This window comes from Octopus sinensis, linkage group LG12 (assembly GCF_006345805.1).
Source record: "Octopus sinensis linkage group LG12, ASM634580v1, whole genome shotgun sequence".
NCBI classification, from domain to species: Eukaryota; Metazoa; Mollusca; class Cephalopoda; order Octopoda; family Octopodidae; genus Octopus; species Octopus sinensis.
In genome coordinates this window covers 64042550-64054768 of record NC_043008.1, presented here as the reverse complement: position 1 = coordinate 64054768, position 12219 = coordinate 64042550, and positions in this window count along the sequence as shown.

The window sequence follows — 12219 nt, the reverse complement described above, 5'->3', positions numbered from 1 at the left end:
CCCACTGTGTGGCACCTTGGGCAAGTGTCTTCTACTATAGCCTCGGGCTTACCAAAGCCTTGTGAGTGGATTTGGTAGATGGAAACTGAAAGAAGCCAGTCGTATATATATATATATATATATATATATATATATATATATGTAGGTTCCGGGTTGAGTTGGGGTTAACCACAGTAAATAAGGTACTCAATACATGGCAGAGTAAATTAATTTATTTTATAGAAGGAGCTTCTACAGGACTAGAACTGTTTCATTCAAATGAAATCATCAGGAAGCTTCCTGATGATTTCATTTGAATGAAACAGTTCTAGTCCTGTAGAAGCTCCTTCTATAAAATAAATATATATATATATATATATATATATATATATATATATGTATATATATATATATACGTGTGTATAAGTTTGTGTGTGTGTGTTTGTTCCTGCAGCTTACTCAAGCTGTTTCTTTAAATATTTTCTTATAAATTCTATTTTGGTAATATTGTTTTTCCTTCAAAAAGCAAAACAAAATATTTATTGTACAACATTCATAATTTCACCCTTTATTTTCTTTTCACTGTCATGAAAAATTATTTTGTCTGAGTAGCTTTTAGCAGCCTTTATACTATGAAGTATGAAATTTCAAAGATGATTTTTAAGATCATGAGCAGGTATCTTCTACTAAAGCTCTGGCTGAACCTGAACCTCCAACTAAGGCCTTGTAAGTAATTTGGTAGAAGGAAACTGAAAGAAGCCAATCGTAGGTATATTTGAGCGATCAGTTGCAAGAAAACACGTGTTTGTGTGTGTGTGTGTGTGTGTGTGTGTGTGGATGTGTGTTTGTGCTTCCTTCTCTTAGTGTCTTCTACTGTAGCCTTGGGCTGACCAAAGCCTTGTGAGTGGATTTGGTAGACAGAAACTGAAAGAAGCCCGTCGCATATATATATGTATATATATATATATGTATGTATGTGTGTGTATATGTTTGTGTGTCTATGTGTGTCTGCCCCAACAGTGACGCTGGTGTGTTTACGTACATGTAACTTAGCCTTTCAGCAAAAGAGACCGATAGAATAAGTACTAGGCTTACAAAGAATAAGCCCTGGGGTCGATTTTATCGACTAAAGGCAGTGCTCCAGCATTGCCGCAGTCAAATGACTGAAACAAGTAACAGAGTAAGTACCCATTGAGCACTGGGATTGATGTAACTGAGTTGCTGCTTCCCCTCGTGACCTTGTGCCAAAATTCTAAAGAATAATTACTAAAGACCTGAAAGATGTGAACTGGCAAAATTGTTGGACTATCTGAAAAAATACTTTGCTGCATTTATTTAAGCTTTTTACATCAGTTCAAATCCTGCAGAGGTCAGCTTTGCTTTTTATCCTTTGAGATCATTAAAAGTGTTACTCAAGTATTGTGTCAATGACCATTAAATCCCTCTCCTTAAAACTGCAGGCACTGTACCTAAATTACCAATGATTGATGGTAATTGAAGACCTGCCATAGTCGAATTTATATTTCCTTTCCTAGCAACTCAAGAAATATGCACCACGAAATGGTGAGTGGGTTTGATTCAATTCTGTATCTGTTAAATCAATTAGTTATGATGGTCTTGTGCCAGTGTGAGAAAATATTTTAATTGCAGAAGGTGCCAGATTGTTTATGAATTATTGAAACATTATGATCATAGTTCATGTCAAAGTTATCATCGCCATTCTTGGCATTGTCATAATCGCCACAGGAAATATACTTGATTGGTATTGGATGAAATATGCATGCATGTCTTTATCTGTGTGCCAATCTTAATCTTTCATTTGACACCGTATTGACAGTTCTGACATTGTTTCTGGTTCATACACACACACACACACACAGAATCCTCCAATAGTGTCATATGAAATTTTGGAATAAAGTACCTCATTATTTACATTATTTTCATTTCACAGATATTTGTCCTCATTTTGTTTGTTGTTAACACAACGTTTCAGGTGATATACCCTCCAGCCTTCATCAGGTGTTTTGGGGAAATTTCGAACCTGGGTTCTCATTCCTAAGGTATTTTTCAATGTTATTATTATTATTATTATTATTATTATTATATTATTATTATTATTATTATTATTATCATTATTATTGTTATTATTATTATTATTATTGTTGTTATTATTATTATTATTATTATTATTATTATTATTATTATTATTATCATCATCATCATCATCATCATTATTATTATTATTATTATTATTGAGTGAGAGACCAGTGCATGCCATCAAAGTGACACTGGGGTAAAAAATACGAAGCCCAGTATACCCATCATGACTACCCGTCTGATATGGTTACATCAGGCATATGCATCACAACTATATGTGCGTGACATGGTGATCTCATATCAAGATAAACAGCACATGACCTTGCAGGTGGGGCCCACTTAGAATTTTCTTCTGGTCGAGTAACCCATCCTGCTCAAAAGGTCCCTGAATAAGGATTGTTAAGGATGTTGAACGAAACACCCAGGTTTCCAGAGGTGAATTATTCAAACCCCAAAGAATCCCTCTCAACACATGGCTATGATGCTCCCCCATTACTTCTGCTCATGATCAGAAATGCACTTATCGTCAGCCAATAAGGGACATGCTCAACTGGTTATGGTCAAGCAACTGACAAGCAAATCTGTGGTATTAGGCAGAATATTTGCTGTAGCCCGTCCTTTATACCAAGACAATTCAATGTACATGATGACACTTCCAATCAGTTAAGATCAGAAGCCATTAGAGCCACTGTCTGGTACTGAATTAGGGTATTTATTATTACTATTATTATTTATCATTTATTATTATTATTACTATTATTATTATTATCATTATTATTATTATTATTATTATTATTATTATTATTATTATTATTATTATTACTGTTGTTGTTGTTATTGTTATTATTATTATAATAATAATAATAATAATAATAATTATTATTATTATTATTATTATTATTATTATTATTAGCATATGGCATAGTAGTTAAGTTAATGTAAATAATGTACATAATTCCTCAACTCTTAAATATAGAACTGTAAAGTACTTCACTCAGAAATAAGAGTTGGCATCAGGAAAAGCATCCTGTTCATCCAATGTCAACAAATTGAAAGTGAATGAGATAATTATGACAAAGAAAATTCAGAAAAAAGAGGAGGTGAAACTGCTGCCACTGCTGGTTTTCAGACACTTTGTAGGATGAGAAACAAAACCTCTCAAAGAGCAGATGAACTCAGGAGAGTCAGTTCCTATCCAGTTAAAACCACCAGCAGTGAGTATCCCTTAGATATTGTCACTCAGCATCCTTCTAGGAGAAGGACAAACTGATGTAAAATCTGCAGTTTCACATAATTAAGGATTATCTCAAATTGGCTTGTCACTAGGTATTAATCATAGAAACCTTGTGGAGTGGTACTCATGCTGTACAAGTGTTTATCCATATAATCTTCTGACGTACAGAACATCTTTTCATGGAACTTCATTTTTCATTCCATAAACAGAAATTCTTCTGACAATGGATGAGTAGCAATAAGTGTAGACTTAACTAGATGGAAGCACACTGCTATGGAGATCTGCAGTGGGACTGGATGGCCATCTGAGAGGTCATGGATGGAAAGTCTGAAATACCACTGACAATAAGGAAACAAAAAGAGACAGCAGTCATCTGGGAAGATGGAGCAATCACCATATCTGTGTGTGTGCATGTATATATAAATATATATATCTATATATATATATATATATATATATATATAAAATGAGGGAATATTATTCCAAACTTACAAATTGATAAAAGGTGTTTTTTTTTCTAATTTATATATATATATATATATTTGTGTCTCCCTCTGTATACGTATATATATACATATATAAATACGTATACGTATATTGTGTGTGTGTGTGTGTGTTTGTAATATATATATATATGGATATACAGTTAGCATTTTTGTTTTCTGTGTTACGTTAAACTGTATCCACAAAAGGTTATGGAAAATATATGTTAATTGTACCCCAGAAGAAAGTTTGACTTTGTGTAGAACCAGATGGATTAATATTGCAATGGCCGTGATTATACTATTATAGTTTATTTGTTTTTCAAGCCTATTATAAAGAGATATATCATTCTTAGTCTAAATATATGTGTTAATATATATATTGAGTTTACTTATTTTCTGCTCACATAAGAAGTCTAACTTACTTCCAGGCTGCAATTAACATATATATTCCACAACTATTTGAAATTGAAGTTAGCATAACAGAGGAAAAGAAATCGCTGAACATATATATGCATACTTATATATCGTGCATGTGTACATGCATACAGACACACACACACGTGCACACACACGCACACACACACATACACACACACCATATATCATATATATTCACATACATGTATCTATCTATATGTATATATGCATATATACAGATGTATATATAGATATACACACACACATATATATATATATATATACACTTATCTATCTATCTGTCTGTCTGTCTGTCGGTCTACCTATCTATCTAAATATATATATATATATATATATATATATATATATATATAACGGGAAGCTTATGAAAATAAACAAAAGACGAAGGCAGGTGGAAAACAAACGAACAATTGTATTAGTATGGCGCTCAGGAAATATAAATAAACAAGTCTTTAACGTTTCGAGCCTACGCTCTTCAACAGAAAGATACACAGAGAGAGAAAAACACAGAAAGAAGGAGAGAAAAAAAATGCGTGCAGTAGCTAACGAATCAACATATACCTATATAGCATATATATATATATATACATATATACACACATATATATATATATATATATATATATACATATATACATATTTATAAAATAAGAATATAATCAAAAAATGATTATATCAGTGGCTTGGCACATACATATATTATATATATACATGTATATATCATATGTATATGTATGTATATATATGTATGTATATATATATACACACACATGTAATATATAAGTATGTGTGTAACTGAGTTGATTGCTGTAATTCTGTTACCTAGAATATATCACTCTTTAATAAAATAGAATTTATCTTGGAGCATGTTATGATTATGCAAACAGCTGTATGTTGTTTAGAGACTATTTAAGTGTTTGTTTAATGTTAGTTTATCATTACCATTATCACCACCACCACCACCATCATCATATTAGTGAAGGAAGAAGAAGAAAAAGAAGAAGAAGAAGAAGAAGAAGAAGAAGAATTAAAGGATAAAAAGTTAGGGTATTGGAAAATATGTTTTGTAGAATTTCTTGTGATATTTACTTTCTGAGTTCAGGTCTACCCAAGGTCAAATTTACCTTACATCTACCTGGTGGTGGTGGTGGTGGTGGGTGGGTCAATAAAATAAAGGGTTGGCTGATCAAGTACTCAAGTAGCTACAGGCAACTAACCCCACTCCCCTCAAAACTGATAGCCTAGTGCCTGTATTAGAAATCATCATGATCATCATCATCATCACCATTACCATTCTCCATCTCCACCTCTTCTTCCTGCTGCTGCAGCTGCTACTACTGCTACTACTGCTACTACTACTACTACTACTACTACTACTACTACTACTACTACTACTACTACTACTACTACTACTACTACTTATCAGTATTGTCATATTCATCATCTTTATTACTATTATTATACATGGCAGTAGGTGGCAAGCTGGCAGAATTTGTCCCCTCTGTGTGTAGCCCCTTGTAGGCAGTAAAAAAATAAAAATTGTTAGCATGCTGGACAGAAGGCTTAATGGTATTTCACCCATCACAACATTCTGAGTTCAAATTTCACCACAGTTGACTTTGCCTTTCATCCTTTTGGTATTGATAAATTCAGTACCAGTGAAACACTGGGGTCGATGTAATCAACTAGTCCCCCTACCATAAAATTTCAGGTCTTGTGCCTATAATAGAAAGGGTTATTATACATGGCTGAGGAGTTTGCTTCAAACATACACTGTCACCCTCAAGGTAAATATCTTCTATTATAGCCCTGGGTCAGCCAAAGATTTAAGAGGGGTTTAGTAAATAGAAACTGAAGTAAGCCCCTTATATATATCTTTTATCATTTATCTATTATCTTTCACTTGTTTCAGTCATTTGACTGTGGCCATGCTGGGGCACAGCCTTGAAAGGACTTTTTGTTTTTTCAAACCTGGTACTTATTTTATCGTTCGCTTTTTGTTGAACTGCTAAGTCATCGGGACATAAACACACCAATGCTGAGTGTCAAGTGGCGGAGAGGGACAAACACAGACATAAATACGCACACACATAGATATATATGGCTGTGTGGTAAGAAGCTTGCTTCTCAACCATATGGTTCTATCCTACTGCACAGCAACTTAGGCAAGTGTCTCTTACTATAACCTTGGGCCGACTAAAGCATTGTGAGTAGATTTGGTAGACAGAAACTGAAAGAAGCCCTATATATATATATATATATATATATATATATATATATATATATGCATGTCTGTATCTATGCATGTTTGTGTGTCTGTATTTGTCCCTCCATCACCGTTGACAACCAGTGTTTGTGTGTTTATATCCCTATAACTTAGCAGCTGGCAAAAGACTATGATAGAATAAGTACTAGGCTTAAAAAAATAAGTCCAGAGCAGTTCAATATACAGATCTTGGTCTTGATGCTCAGAATATATTCTTTCAAGATGTTATACAATTCTGAGAATGCAGATTTTATCAGCACTATTTGTCTTTTGATCTCCTTCACACGTCTTGTGTCTTCTTTGATCAAAATTCAAAGACAGTTGAAGAATGGTAGTTGCTTTATGATTTGGTTCTTCACTTTCAGCAGGCACTTTGGGTCTCCCTTCTTTGTCATCACCATTCACTCTGTCATCTGGCAACTTAGGAACAGACTCTTCCTTTCACTTTCTCTGACAATAACCACCAGAAGTCTCTGTAATTCCTTTTCTGATTCTGCAAGAAAGACTATGCCATTTGTATGTCATATTTCTTTATTGCCCACAGGGTACTAAACATAGAGGGGACAAACAAGGACAAAGGGATTAAGTCGATTACATTGACCCTGGTGCGTAACTGGTACTTAATTTATCGACCCCGAGAGGATGAAAGGCAAAGTTGACCTCGGCGAAATTTGAACTCAGAAAATAACAACCGACAAAATACCTATTTCTTTACTACCCACAAGGGGCTAAATACAGAGAGGACAAACAAGGACAGACAAAGGAGGTACAGATATACAAAGCGTAATTAACCCATATGACTACCTATCTGATAAGAGTACACCAGGTACATGCATCACAACCATATGTGCATGACATGGGGATCACATATCAAGATAAACAGTGCATGAACTTGCAGGTGGAGCTCAGAATTTTCTTCAAGTTGAGATGCTCATCAAATTTAAAAGGCCCCTGAATAATGGTTGTTTAAGGATGTTGAATGAAACAACTATGTTTCCAGTGGGGAATTATTCAGACTCCAAAGAATTCCACTCAATACATGGTTATGATGCTCCCACCAACTACTCCTGCTCATGATTAGAGATGCATGTAATATCAGTCACTAAAGGACATGCACAACTGGTTAAGGTCAAATGAATGAGAATCAAATCTATGGGATTGAGCTGACTATTTGCTGTAGCCCATTTTTTATGCCAAGCCAAAACTTGCACTAACATAGCTAGGGATGGGAGTGAGGCGATAGGGGCAGTCTGTCCCAGGCAGCACTCTTAATGGGGCAACACTTTTCATCATGATGTGTTTTTTGTGGGGTCTGGGGTCGGCACACATTCTAGCTACACTAGGGGAAACATGTACATGATAACACTTCCAATCAGTTAAGATCAGAAGCCATGAGAGCCAGTACCTGATACTGCATCAGAGCATTATTATTATTATTATTATTATTATTATTATTAGGGCAGTGAACTGGCAGAATCGTTAGCATGCTAGGAAAAATGCTGAATGGCATTTTATCCGTCTTTCCTTTGAGTTCATATTCTGCCGAAGCTGACTTTGCTATTCTGAGGGATTCTGAGTTGGGTGATGGGGTGGGGTCAATGAATGGCTGGTTTTGTGCCAAAATTTGAAATCGTTATCATTATTATTATTATCGCCGTCATCGCTGTCGTCATCATCATCATCATCATCATCATCATCATTATTATTAAGAATAAAAGAAATCAGAAAACTCATCGCAACATCATGAGATTATTGTTCATTTTTGTTTCTAGATATTGTTTCTACATCAATACACACTACTTTTGACTTGTATTTCAAGTGATATGTCCAGCAGAGTAAATACATAAGTGTCTAGACCATTTCTGTTAAAGTAGCCATTTGTATAACTGTCATCAAATAAATAGAAATCTTTGTCTTAAGACATACTCTTCATTTTATGTCTGTAGCACCTGTTTAATTACATCCGATCACTTCTTTGTTTTCCTTCTTCATTCTTTCTCTCTGTTGTTCCATATCAAATTTATCAAAATTGTTGACATATACAGAGGTTGGAGTCTCGTACAAATAAAGCTGACAAAAGAAACATCAAGTTTTCATTTACCAAATGTCATTTATTTGAATCTTTATATATGTATGTGTGAGAGTGTGTCAGTAGGTAAGAGATGGAGAGAGAAGAAGTAAGAGATACGTATGTCTATGAATGTTTGTTGGCCACATTTATTCATGTATATATATATATATATATACACATACATACATATATACATATATATATATATAAATCTATCTATCTATCTATATATATGTATGTCTATCATATATATATATCCATCTTTCTATCTATCTATCTATCTATCTATCTATCTATCTATCTATCTATCTATCTATCTATCTATCTATCTACACACATATATATATATATATATATATATATAAGTTCAGTAAAATTTAGATTCAGTTGGATATGGTACTTAAGTTAAAGGCACCAGAATTTAGTATGGTATTATCCATATAATTCAAAATGGGGTGATTACAATCAGAATAAGCAACAAGAATATCCTGAGGTAGTGCAGTACGATCGTTTCATGTGACTCCATTTAATTGAACAACTCAAATATTACATCAGTTTTAAAATGTAGAGCAATCTTCAGCTGCATAAAAATATAGAATTTAGTTAAATTCAAAGGATTCATTTGTATAGTTATTCTATTAACCAAAATCACAAAGAGGATAAGTAGATAGACAAAGAACATGTTTTATCAGCAACGTCATAGTTAAAACTATGATGTTGTTGATGAAACATTTTTTTTTGCTATTGATGAAAAATGTTTTTTTTTAAATTGAAGAAATTGACTCCAGGCCTCATTCTTTGTAAGCCTGGTACTTATTCTATCGGTCTCTTTGCCAAACTGCTAAGTTACAAGGGACATAAACACACCAGCAACAGTTGTCAAGTGATGGTGGGGAACAAACACACACAAAGAAACACATATAAATACAAACACACACACACACGCATACACACATATATATAGATATACGATGGACTTCTTTCAGTTTCTGTCTACCAAGCTACAGTAGAAGACACTTGCCCAAGGTGCCATGCAGAGGGATTGAATCTGGAATCATGTGGTCGAGAAGCAAGCTTCTTACCACACGTCCATGCCTGCACCGATATATATATATCTAAATAATTATTGGTATGGATGTTAATATATAAAGAGGATAGATAATTTGCAAGTTTCAAAGAAGTTATCCTAAATATTTTAGATAAAAATATTCCCTGTACTGTCAGGCATGTGTTCCATACTATACTAAAGGTAATACAGTTCTATATTTAAGAGATGAGGAATTATGTACATTATTTACATTTGACGGATATTTTTCCTCATCTTGTTTGTTGTTAACACAATGTTTCAGCTGATATACCCTCCAACCTTCATCAGGTGTCTTGGGGAAATTTCAAACCTGTGCTCTCATTCCTAAGGTACTTTTTCAATGTTGTTGTTATTATTATTATTATTATTATTATTATTATTATTATTGTTATTACGTTTATATATTTGTTGTGCAAGATTTTTTATGTGAAATCGTGTGTTGAAACAGATATTGTATTTCGGAATGGTCATTTTGCCAGTTTAGCCAATAAAAACCCACACACTATATATTTGGTGTTACTTTGCTTCAGTGTTATTTATTTTTTACATTAAACTTAATCTTATTTCGGCCATTTCGAATTGAACTCAGAATCTTGGGGTTAGTAGCCTGCACACTTAAGCACAGGCATATGGTGTAGTGGTTAACAAAAAAAAAAAAACCTTAGAAATGAGAACCCAGGTTCGAAATTTCCCCAAGACACCTGATGAAGGCAGGAGTGTATATCAGCCAAAACGTGTTAACAACAAACAAGATGAGGACAAAATATCCGTCAAATGTAAATAATGTATATACTAAAGGTGTTGTTTTCATTTATCCAAGGGCAGTCATTTTTGTTGATAGTGCTATGATATTTTAACTTCGATATCATGTCATAGCACGTGATGTTTTTGAACAGCTGCTGATTACATGTGTTATGTTTTCAACAAAAGAGTAATATAATGAAGACTTGCAGTTGCATTTTGGAATATTAAGTGTTTCATTGTCCTCTTTGTTCATGAGATATTTGGCAGCTGTCTCCTGCACTTCGATGGCAAAACATAGCGTTTAATATGTGACATGATATAGTGGTCACAAATCCAGGAGAAGCTACACTTCATGCTAATATTGTCATCTTTTCTCTACAAATAACATATAAATCCCTCTCTTTTTCTCAGGTTCAAATATGGGACCTATGGTTGGAAATATGTCGGAGACACTCTTGTTAGAAATATGCTGTTTATCCCATCAGTATGACTTCAGATAAATTTCCAATATATTTCATCTCACCATAGAATCTTGCAATCAGTTTTGTGCGTAGCCTTCAGAATTCAACCATCGTTTAATACAGATGTGTGAAATTTGACTGGGGACTGTTGTGGTTTCCATCTACAGTTGCTTTCAGAGTAAGAGGTGGAGAGAAAGAGAGTCTGTTAAGAAATAGAAAAGAAGGAGAATTTTTCGTTTAGGGGAGGGTACTGTTCAGGGCTTCTTTGTCATATTTTCTAATAGTATTAAATTAATGCAGCATTCTGCGTATTATACTTGATGTAAATACATGAAAGCAATCAAATTGCCTGTGGTATTTGTCTGAAGATAATATCTGCTATGGTCTTAGCAGATTAAACAACACAAAAATATATTGTAAAAAAAAAAACCATTCAGTACTGCTGGACTGAACGCTAAATGTGCACCTCTGCCATTTTGGACCTTTTTAAAAGCACATTACTAATATAGGAAAACTGTGATTAAAAAATCACTGATGTTGCAATTAGCCAGCCTGCTGAATAAAAATTCATTATGTGCAACAAAAGCAATATCAGATTAACATAACATTCTGTAAATCATACTTAATATAAATACCCCTTGAACAGCCAAATGGATTGTGGTATTTGTCAGTAGATAATATTCCTTATAGAATTAATATCCACTTTCCATGCAAGCATATTTTGAATGGGTCATCACCATCTAAAACACTTATTATTTGGAGTCATTATTTTTAAAAATTGGTGCTGATATATGTGTAATTTGTCTTAGTTTTACCAGCCTGATGGCCTTTCTAATGCCAACTGCTTTACAGAGTGTACTGGGTACATTTTCCTGCAAACTTATCTCTGCACTTTTTTGTGCACACAAAAGGTGGTAGAAAGATGTGTGATGAGATGAAAGGAGACTGTAGCAAGAAATGAACAATACAGACACGATAAGCAAGTGAGTATACAAGGTAAAGCAGACTTGACAGTGTGTGTGTATATGCGTATATGTGTATGTGTGTATGTTTATGAATATATATATATAATATTAAAATAAAAACCACAAATTTTCTAAATAAAACTACCCAGGTGGAATAAATTAATTTTTTAATCAGGAAATCCTGGGTAGCTGTATTTACAAGATTTGTGGGCTTTTTTCTTTCCTCTCTTAGCAGATCGAATGCTTTTCTACTGCAGGGCAAGTACCTTCTACTGTAGCCTTAGGCTGATCAAAGCCTTGTGAATGGATTTTGTAGGTGGAAACTGAAAGAAGTCTGTCGTGTGTGTGTGTATATATATATATATATATATATATATATATATATACATACA